At 36.2% G+C, this 12100-nt stretch overlaps 1 protein-coding gene across 2 annotated transcripts in view; it reads right to left on the bottom strand.

The window, feature by feature from the left end:
- The window catches only part of CTDSPL2 (CTD small phosphatase like 2), a 71048-nt gene that overhangs the window by 37027 nt on the left and 21921 nt on the right, over positions 1-12100 (bottom strand). The gene's annotated exons all lie outside the window — the stretch shown is intronic.

Raw genomic sequence — 12100 nt, 5'->3', positions numbered from 1 at the left:
TATTGCATATATGAAAATTGCTGTGAGAGTAAACCTTAAAAGTTATCAGAGAAAAGAATTCTGTAACTACGTATGCTGACAGATTTTAACTAGACTTATTGTGGTAATCATTTTGCAATATATAAAAATACTGAATCAGACTTCCCCGGTGGTCCAGTGGTTAAGATTCCACGTTTCCACTGCAGGGGCACAGGTTCAATCCCCGGTTGGAGAGCTAAGATTCCACATACCGTGTGGCGCAACCAAAAAACAAATTGAATCATGCTATATATCTGAAACTAATATAATGTTGTATGTCAACTATGCTCAGATTTTTTTTTTCTTTTTTGCGGTACGCAGGCATCTCACTGCTGTGGCCTCTCCCACTGCGGAGCACAGGCTCCGGACGCGCAGGCCCAACGGCCATGGCCCACGGGCGCAGCCGCTCCGCGGCACGTGGGTTCCTCCCGGACCGGTGTCCCCTGCATCAGCAGGCGGACTCTCAACCACTGCGCCACCAGGGAAGCCCAGATTTTTAAAAAGATAAAATATGTTGTAATATGCTTTCTCCTCTTTTTTCATTTCCAGGAGAAACAAACAGAATTAATACCTAACAGTAGAAGAAAACACAGAAAAAATCTGACAGTCATAAGAGTATTTATTAACGTTATTACAATACACAAATATAATTACAGCATCCTCACAATTCAGATTCTTTCCCCAGGGTCCATTAAATTTTCATGCTACTGAAATACTGAATCTCACAATGTGGTCTAAGTTTCCAGCAATTTTCCTTACTTTTAGAATTACTCAAAAGAACAGGGGTCATTTCCTTGAGCGAACCCCACTGGAATTTGCTGGCATTATCACATAGTCCCAAAAATGACACAAAATTAATAGGGCCTGCCACTGCCACACACCTAATGTCAATTCTCAAAATGTCCAAATTAACACTAAGGAGTCTACTCCTTAACAAAGCTCTCTATTCATTTCCTTATATGGGGCAAATCCACATGACCAGTTTACACTATTTTTGCAATATAGACTTATCATAGTTTGACTTAAAGATTTTTTGACTTTACAGTGATGTGAAAGCAATACATATTCAGTAGAAACTGTACTTAGAATTTTTAATTTTGGTCTTTTCTCGGGCTAGCCATTTGCAGGTACTATATACTCTTGTGATGCTGGGCAGCGGCAGCAGTGAGCCACAGTGAGCCACAGCTCAAAGTCAGCCACTTGATCATGAGGGTAAATAACTGACACACTTATAACCATTCTGTATCCATGCAACTATTGTTTTTGGCTTTCAGTATTCAATCAATTACATAAGACATTCAACACTTGTGATTTTGCCCAACTGTAAGCTAATGTAAGTGTTCTGAGCATGTTTAAGGTAGGCTGGGCTAAGCTATGATGTCCATCCAGTAGGTTAAGTGTCTTAAGTGCATTTTCAGCTTACAACATTTTCAACTTACAATGGGTTTATCAGGACTTAACTAAAATATTATACTCCATGCAATAACCTGATTTTTCTCCATTTATACATCCATCTTCCTCATCTGTACAATTTTTCTAGAGTCATCCATCACATGAGCAATCTTCTTCCATTACTGTAATACTGGCCTATAATTCCTTGCTGTTTTAAGGAAAGTACCCAAAATCTTTTGATAAGGATTAGATTTTTCCACAACAAATAATAATACAGTATACTACTATGCATTTTCTGTAAGTTGAATATTATTATTTCTGAAACAAACCTTGATATTGTAAATGGCCCAAATTACAATTCCCTACCAGGATCAAAATAGAAAAAAGATAATACTGTATCATCCAATACAGAATTTTACATTTACTCACCAGTTTCTCTAATTTTAGGTAGGTTCATCAAAACAATCTCATTAGCACAAAATAAAGCCTCAGTGATCCACAACATAATTCCTCAAATTTTTACTGTTTATTATTCCCCTGCATTTAAAAATGATGAATAGGAAGCCTCAAATCCCAAACACTGGATCTTTATTACAGGAGAATTATAGGGGCTCTTTTTATAAAGTCCTTCAAGAACAGAAACAATGCTGTAAAGCCTCACTACACTAAGCTCCAACATTTTCTTGAAGTTTCTTAGTACATCTGGTATAATGTAAATACATACATACATTCCTGGAAACTTTGCACTCTGCAACCCTAAAAATAACAAGGCTTATGGGGAAAAAAATGGGTCCAGAAGGGTAGAGAGGGGTACATTGGGGCAGATCAGCCAATGCCCCTGTAACTCTGTAACCACAGCACTAAGAAAACCAATGATTGGAACCTCCAGAGATAACTTGCACACCCCAGTTAAGCAGCTAAGAGCAGCTGAAATGCTTCCTCAGAGCTTAATATAAAGGTATTAGAAGCAAAGAAGTAGAGGGGCTTCCCTGGCGGCGCAGTGGTTGGGAGTCCACCTGCCGATGCAGGGGACACGGGTTCATGCCCCGGTCTGGGAGGATCCCATATGCCGTGGAGCGGCTGGGCCCGTGAGCCATGGCCACTGGGCCTGTGCGTCCGGGGCCTGTGCTCCGCAGCGGGAGAGGCCGCAGCGTTGGAAGGCCTGCGTACCGAAAAAAAAAAAAAGAAGTAGAAACGAGGGTTTATGGGAGCTGAGAAGTGGAGCTTTAAGCCAGGAAGACTGCTAAAATGGACAAAAAAGGAAATGCAAACTGCCATATGAAAACAAGAGTCCCTGCTAGACCAGGGTGTACCTCTCTGAAAGGGAACCCCATACACAGCTTACCACTTTTAATTAAAAACTCTGTGCAGTATAAAATTCTACCCCCATTATTCAGGATCCCCCTGTCCAGTTTAGAAAAAAATCACGTATAAACCAAAACCCACCCATGTTATACTGAAACTACTTCCCTATTTACCAATAGTATATAAGCTAACTGATAATATGCAGGTGCCCCATATAACAGAAAAGGTTATACTGTGGTCAATTGAGAATATATTCAAATACTTGAGCTTATATCTCTAAAGAGAAAGAGGAAGCTGTTAAGATCAGGATTCAAGGTCTGCAGTCATTGACAATAAAATTCCACCCTTCAGAATAATGCATTCAAATGTCTGATGATGCTCCAATTCTGAAATGTGTCACCAAATCCTACTCTTCCTTAAACATTCAAGTATATAATTTGGGGACATTTTTGGATATAGTATGATTTTTAGAAGAGGAACTAGGAAAAACAAGATTTCTACATTACTGTACATTTTTAAAATTTAATAACCCTACAATGTCTTGTCTGGAATTTGTATTTTTCAAAGTTGCCTCTTAAGATAGGCTTTTAAAGGGAAAATCTTGGGAAGGTCGTATTCTTAAATCTCTGAATCTCAAAGGAAAAATACAGAGAACTAAAGAGGCAACAAAACCCCAAAAGCCAATTTACAACAAAAGCAGGAAACAAGGTTTCTCCCCCAAACTCCAAGCAGATGAGAACAAACCAACAGTCATTAACACTGGAGTAACTATCTGTACCAGTGCAGAAGAAAGCAAAGGAATGCAACATGGCATGTGACACATCTGAGAACAGGAGAAGCCCCAAATAGCTAACAGGCAGATATTCAATTGAAAGCATGGCAGGCCAATTTAATGACAGCAGATGAAATACGAGGGACTTTCCTGGTGGTCCAGTGGTTAAGACTCTGCGCTTCCACTGCAGAGGGTGTGGATTCGATCGGGGAACTAAGATCCCACGTGCCGCGCAGCGTGGCCAAAAAAAAAAAAAAGAAAAAAAAATGCACACGAGAACAGACAAAAATTATACCTTTATTTCAAAAAAGACAAAAAAAGTTAAGAAAGTGATATGACATATACATCAGAGTTAGAAAAAACTCAGTAACAGAACAAAATAATTAGAAATGAAAAAAAAAATTTTGGAAATAAAGACTAAACTAGAACAGACATAGAAGTGAGTAAATAGAATAGATTATGCCTTTAAGAGAAAGAGAAGGTAAAATGGGGGAGGGGGGCTGGATTTTAAGACACCAAAATGTGTCAAGCACTGAATATGGACAAAGAAGATCCAACAGACAGAAAACAGTAGGCCGAGACGGAAGCCAAAACAAGAGCATATCAGAAAGTTTTCCTCAAATAAAATATCTGAAATTACATACTGAAAGAGTACACTAGTTTATTTATTTATTTATTTTTGGCTGCAACCACTGCGCAGCTTGTGCAATCTTAGTTCCCCAACAAGAAACTGAACCTGGGCCCTCGGCAGTGAGTCTGGAGTCCTAACCACTGGACCACCAGGAAATTCCCAGACTATACTGTTTAACTAAAACTATCAACCCCAAAAAACAACTACCAAGATCCTAAACTTAACAGAATTTAAAGGAAACAAATCCTTTGGAGAACAAGGCAAAATCCATTTATCTACATAGGGAAAATTAGAGTACCATCAAACTGTGAAAGCAATGCTTTTTATGCTGGAAGAAAATGGAATAATATTTTAAAAAATCAAGAAGAGAAACTGTGAGACAAGGATTTCATATTCAGTAAAACTGATTTTTAAGCACAGAACTCAGATAATAGTGCCCATGAGTGCTTTGTGTGGCATCTACCAGAAATTGAGCTTTCAACAACAAAAATGACTACAGATCATAACTAGAGGACTGAGGATAAGCATTAAACATACAGAACACATGTAGAACCTGTGTAAGATAAATGAAGATTAAAAGATAGTATGTAGGACTTCCCTGGTGGCGCAGTGGTTAGGAATCTGCCTGCCAATGCAGGGAACACGGGTTCGAGCCCTGGTCTGGGAGGATCCCACGTGCCGCGGAGCAACTAAGCCTGTGAGCCACAACTACCGAGCCTGCGCGTCTGGAGCCTGTGCTCCGGAACGGGAGAGGCCGCGACAGTAAGAGGCCCGCGCACCGCGATGAAGAGTGGTCCCCGCTCACCACAACTGGAGAAAGCCCTCGCACAGAAACGAATACCCAACACAGCAAAAATAAATCAATACATACATACATACATACATACATACTTTATCAGACCACATGTTGTAATTAAAAAAAAAAGATAGTATGTAATGGCTACAGGCTCAGAATATATAAACTGTTAAGAAAAATTGGCAAGAGATAGTAAATATATAAATTTTTTAAATTGTTCACTTTAAAAACATTCTGAGACAGAAAAGCTAACAATTCATTTCCAGCTGATCTTCACAAGAAATAACAAATGAAGTTCTTTAGGCATAAAATAAATAATACCAGATGGGATCCTAAATTTGCAATAAGGAATGAATACCACTAAGGCAAATCTATGAGTAAATACAAAAGATCTTTGTGTTCAATATTTCTACTGTGCCTTTACTGTCTTCAACACTAATACCCGCTATAATCTCTGTAGTCTCATTATGATCCAATAAATTATTCTGAAGTCTCAAAGTTTTATTTTTTTTTCTCTATGTATATACGGAAACATAGTAAGAGTACTCTTGTTTTGCTTTGCAATATTATTAAATTTGGTTTTTAAAATTTCACCTAAAACAGTTATTTTAGAATTTAGTAACTCTTTTTAAATAAAAGAAAATTTATAATTTATAACTAAGAATGGATTGTTGGATTGAAAACTGGAGCTGGGCGACTTGTAAATTCAATCCATTACTGCAAGTGATAAAAAGAAACCGACATAGAATTCTCTAACTCATGAAAGGGGGGAATATACTCTAAGAAATAACTGAACGAAACTGTAAATCACAAATGAAAATATGATAAAACTAATGTCCCTTTGGCTGTAAAATTAAGTTGTCTTATGCAATAGAACATATTCAAATAGAATTATGGTGCCGATTCAGTTGCATTTGAGAACAATCATTTCGTTTTAAAAACAGAAACTCAATATTTTAAATGTACACATGATGAGATCTTTAAAAGCCAAAAAGTTATAGTTTTTCAAACTTAAATTACAAAACCCAATGAGATATCTTAAAAAAGTTATCATATTGCATTGTTCGAAGAAGTGTACATAACTTATGAGAGACTTATAAACTCTTGCACAGTAGTTTGTGCTGAAGCCTGCTCAATAAAAGTCGATAAAAGAGGGACTTCCCTGGTGGTGCAGTGAATAAGAATCCACCTGCCAATGCAGGGGACACACGTTCAAGACCTGGTCCGGGAAGATCCCACATGCTGTGGAACAACTAAGCCTGTGCGCCATAACTACTGAGCCTGTGCTCTAGAGCCCACAAGCCACAACTACTGAGCCCGCAAGCCACAACTGAGCCCACGTGCCACAACTACTGAAGCCCACGTGCGTAGAGCCCGTGCTCCATAACAAGAGAAGCCACCACAATGAGAAGCCCCCGTGCTGCAACAAAGAGTAGTCCCCACTCACCACAACTAGAGAGAACACGCGTGCAGCAACAAAGACCCAACACAGCCATAAATAAATAAATATATAAATTATGAATCTGGAAGGTCTTACCTTCCAGATGAGTGTATGTTTAAAAAAAAAAAGGTCAATAAAAGAAACAGGCACTTCCACTTTCTCATGATAAAGTAAATCACTGAATTAAACACTTAACTGTAAATACAGAAAATGAGTTAAAATCTGGTGTGTTGAATTGTACTTTAGCCTTACTAATGTGGTTGGACTTTCTGTTTTGACTGTACTTGTCTGATACTAGTATCAACTAATCATCAAAAATTGTCTTTACTGTGAATGCATGATAACAAACACAAGTGGTAAATTATTTTTTTACATCTCAATTTATCCTAGAATAACTTGTGCCAAAATTTGCAATGACTGTGCAAAAAAAATGGTTTATAACTACTGCCACCTTAGCACAAATCAAGGCACTGACACCCAATAGTTATTTTTCACTGCCATGCACCCGCATGGGGGGAAAAAAGCCAGCTCTACTTAGGAAGGTCCATGATGAAGCTGTAAAATTAATTAAATCTCAACCCTTAAATATGTGTTCAATTCTGTATGACAAGATGGGAAGTACACACAAAGCGTTTCTGCTGCAAACTGTTTCCACAACTGTCTTGAGAAAAAGCATTTGTGTGACTGAATTGTAAGCTGAATTAGACCACTTTTTCTGATAGAAAACTATCTTTACTTGAAGTAGATTATTTTCTGAAAAGTGAACAAAGCAAGCCTGTCACTTCAAGAAAAACCGATACTTCTTGCTGCCAACAATAAAATTTGAGCATTCAAGCAAAAACTGAGATGTTTGAAAACTTGGACAAAGCACCATGAGACTGACAGCTTCCCAATACTTAAAGATTGTTCTGTTGAGATCAGTGGGGTTGTTCAGAAATGTGATTTTTAAGTATTAAATAATGAACTATGTCAATGTGGACACATATGTGGAAGATCTACATAATTCAGGGAACCAATATTTTCCAAATAATCAGTGCATGATGTTACAAAATCATATATAGATAAAAGATTCATTCCAAGCGCAAGACAGACCAATGAAAAGATCATTGTAGTGCTCTCAAATTCAATCTTGGAACAAGAACTTAAGATACTACACAATTTGTCAAGTTTTGGTATAATATCTGCAATTATCTACAAAGAATATTAAAATACTCTTCCCTTTTCTAAATACATGTATAATTTTCTTTATATGCTTCAATGACAACAAACTACCTTCTATGAAGCTTCGATTAAAGAGCTTTATAAAACTGTAATGTCATGTTTCCCACTAATTTCCTTTTTGTCTTTAGAAAATAGTTAAAATATTATTTGTATCAACATGTAGGGTTTAGAATTATAATTTTGATATTTTCAAAATTCCTCAGTTTTAATATCTAATGAGATATATTGACAGATATAACCCACATAAACAAATGTTCTTTAGGGTTTCCAATCATTTATAAGAAGGTTAAGGACCCGAAGTTCAAAAGGTTTAAGAACCACTTGCTCAAGAGGCACTACTAATGAAATCACAAGAGAAGATTTTAAAAGTCACCCCCAACAAATGAGAAAAAAATTTAAGCTGGAAGGTGGAGCTGACAAGTGAGAGCCAAAGGGTCCAGAGTTTCTTTGGGGAATGATAAAAGTGGTCTAAAATTGACTGTGGTAATGTCTGCGTAACTTTGTGCATACACTAAAAGCAACTGAATTTATACCTTAAATGGGTGAGTTTTATGGTATGTGAATTGTATCTCAATAAAGCTACCATAAAAAAACACACATATATCATATAATCCAGCGATGCCAATCTTAGTTATTTACCCACGTTTAACCTAAATATATGCCCACACATGGATTCAAGACCGAAATAGTCATAGCAACTTCATTCATGATAGCCAAAAACCAGAAATAATCCAAGTGGATAACAAATTATGACATGTGGTATACTCATACAACAGAATACTACTTGGAGTACAGGAGAGGGAGGGGATAAATTACGGATACATGCAGTAACATAGATGAATCCAAAAACTTTATGTTGAGTGAAGGAAGCAAGACATGTTATATTCATAGGTCACTCTAGAAAAGATTTATACAATCTATAATGATAGAAAGCAAATCAATGGTGTTTAGGGTGATGCTGTGAGACTGCAAAAACTCCAAGGGTACTTTTTGGTCATGGGTGTACAATTCTGTTAAAATTCATGAAAACATATACTTTAAATCAGTGTGTCTTATTGTGTTTCATTATACCCCATAAAGTTAATTTTTAAAAAGTCAACATAGGAGAAAAAGTGGAATTCTAAAAGATAACTAGTTCATCAAAAAGAAGGCAGGATAAGAACAGAGTAACAAATAACAAATGGGATAAACACAGAATAAATAACAAGATGGGAGACTTTAAACTCAACCATATTAATAACTACATTAAATGTAAACAGACTAACCATGCCAATTTAAATATAAATACACGGTGGAAAAAGGTGTATCATGCAAATGGTAAGCAAGAAAACTGTAGGGCTTTATTAATATTAGGCCAAGTAAACCTCAAGGCAAATAATATTACTAGAGATAATGAGGGACATTTCACAGTGGTAACAAGAACAATTTACAACCAACAATCATAAATGTGTATGCACCTAACAGAGCTTTGAAACACATGTAGCAAAACTGACAGAACTGAAAGACAAGGTAGACAAATTCACAATTAAGAGTTGGAGATTTAAAATAAGACACAGAAAACTGGAGTATTATCAACTAACTTGACCTGATATTTATAGAACTGCACTAACCAATTCCAGAATATGCATATTTTTTCAAATACATAAGACATTCACCAAAATAGTCTATATGCTACAAAATATCAAGACACCAAAGAAATGAAATCATATAGAGTATATTCTTGGATAACAATAATATTAGATTAGAAATAAACAATTAGAAGATATCTAAGAAATGCCCAAATATCTGATCTGGAAATTAAATAACATATTTCTACATAATCTATGGGTCAAAGAATAAATCACAAATAAGGTAACAAAAATATAGTCAGAGGACTTCCCTGGCGGTCCAGTGGTTAGGATTCCGTGTTCCCAATGCAGGGTGCTCGGGTTTGAACCCTGGTCGGGGAACTAAGATGCACCGCATGACACGGCCCCCCCCAAAAATACACACACACACACACACACACACACACACACACACACATAAAATCAGAATGTGCAGGAAAGCAGTACTTTGAAAATCATAGCTTTAAATACTTGACTTAGAAAAAAATTAAGGTGTAGTATTAATGACCTAAGCAAGGGGCTGGCAAGCTACAGTCCAAACGCCAAGTCCAGCACATTGTTTTTGTATGGCCAGCAAACCAAGAGTAGTTCTTATATTTTTAAATGGTTGGGGGGGGAAAGAAAAGAACGATAATATTTTATGACTCACGAAAATTATGACGAAAATCAAATATCAGTATACAAAGTCATGCTCATTCATTTATGTATTGTCTACAATGGAAGAGTTGTGTAGTAACTGCAATTACAGACAATATAGTCTGCAAAGCCTCAAGTATCACTTATCTGAAATATTCACAGGAGAAGTTTACTAATTCCTATTCTAAGCTCCCACTTCTATGAGTTAGAAAAGTAGAAGTAAATCAGATAAAGTAGAAAATAGTAAAAATAAAAAGTAGAAATCAATTAAACAGACACTGGAAAGAAAAGAGAAAATGAACAAAGACAGATGTTGGTTCTTTGAAAAAGTAATGAAACTGATAAAGCTCTAGGAGCAAAACGGATCAAAACAAAGATAAATCATAAATTATTCACATCAGGAGTGAAAAGAGGAACATATCATTACAGATCCTGCAGACATTATTAGGTTAATGCAGAAATACTGCAAAGACTTTACACCTAAAAATTTGACAACTTTGATGAACAGACAAATTCCTTGGAAAACACATGACCAAAACTGAAGAAGAAATAGAAAAGCTAAACAACCCCATATATATTAAAGAAATCAAATTTATAATAAAAGCTATTCCATAAAGAAATCCCAGTCACATTCCAGAAATCCCTCTCCAGAATTCATCAGTGCATTCTACTCATAATTTAAGGATGAGATAATACTTAGTCAACACAAGTTCTTTTAGAAAAAAAAAAGCAGCAGAGGAACAGTTCTTGACTTGTTTTATGATACCAGAATAATCCTGATCCCAAAATCTTAAAGCATTACAAATCAAAACTACAGACCAAAACCCTCATGAACACAGATGTAAAAATCCTTAAAAACAAACCCAGGAGCAAATCAAATCCAGCCATACAAGTTTGGTTTTCCATTCAAAAAAATTTATGTTCTACTCCACATTAAAAGAGGAAAATCTGAAGAATATCTCAATAGATACAGAAAAGTCTTTGATAAAACTCAACAACATAATAAAATCTTATAGCAAACTAGGAACAGAAGGGAACTTCCTCAAACTGATAAAAGATAACTACGGAAAACATTTAGCTAACATCATACCTAATGTAAACAAACTCTCTTCCCCTAAGATCAGTAACAAGTGTTTGCTCTCACCACTTCTACTAAACAATGTACTAGAGGTCCTAACCAATGCAATAAATGAAGAAAAAGAAATAAAAGGCCTAAAAATCAGAAAAGAACAAGAAAATTATGGTTATCTGGTATATGATTATGTATGTATAAAACACTATGAAATCTTAAAGAATAGAATGATTAAGTGAATCTAGCAATTTCACATAGTACCTGGTCAATATAGAAAAATAAATTATATTTATATATATTAGCAACAAACAGAAAGTAAAAACTTTAATGTATTACATCATTTAAAACAGCATTGTAAAACATAAAATGTCTAAGAATAAAACTAATGAAAGGTGTGTAAGACCTTGATATTAGCAGGAAAAAATTAAGAACACCTATATTAACATAGAGATATATCACGATCATGAAGTGGCAGACTCAATATTGTTAAGATGTCCAGTCTCACTAAATGATCTACATGTGATACAATCTCTATTATAATTCTAGTAGGCTTTTCTGGAGAAACAGACAAGCTAATTCTAAAATTTACATGCAAGGGGACTTCCCTGGTGGTGCAGTGGTTGGGAATCCACCTGCCAATGCAGGAGACACAGGTTCGAGCCCTGGTCTGGGAGCGTCCCACATGCAGCAGAGCAGCTAGGCCCGTGCTCCACAACTACTAAGCCTGTGCTCTAGAGCCCACGAGCCACAACCACTGAAGCCCACACACCTAGAGCCCGTGCTCTGCAACAAGAGAAGCCACCACAATGAGAAGCCCACGCACCACAATGAAGAGTAGCCTCTGCTCGCTGCAACTAGAGAAAGTCCTTGTGCAGCAACAAAGACCCAATGTGGCCAAAAATAAATAAGTTAATTAAAAATAAAAATAAACGGTAAATTAATCTAGTTGTTAAAGAACTCATCTAGAAAGACGTTCTTTTACACAAACAAATGAGATTTAACTCTGGAAGGAAGAAAATTCCCAAATATAACTATGAAGCTTAGTAATACAAAGGTTAAAGAGAACAAAGTTTTCATCTAATCATGTTTTTCACACTAAGGAGCACAACCCATCAGTGGATCATAAAATCAACTTAAAACATGAAAATCACCTTTAAAAGGAGAATAAGAAACAACAGCATAGAAAAGAAAAATCAGAACACATCAAGT

The sequence above is a fragment of the Tursiops truncatus genome, chromosome 2, assembly GCF_011762595.2.
Source record: "Tursiops truncatus isolate mTurTru1 chromosome 2, mTurTru1.mat.Y, whole genome shotgun sequence".
Taxonomy (NCBI): domain Eukaryota; kingdom Metazoa; phylum Chordata; class Mammalia; order Artiodactyla; family Delphinidae; genus Tursiops; species Tursiops truncatus.
The sequence above is the reverse complement of the archived record's forward strand: the minus strand, read 5'-3'. Positions and strand labels throughout refer to the sequence as shown.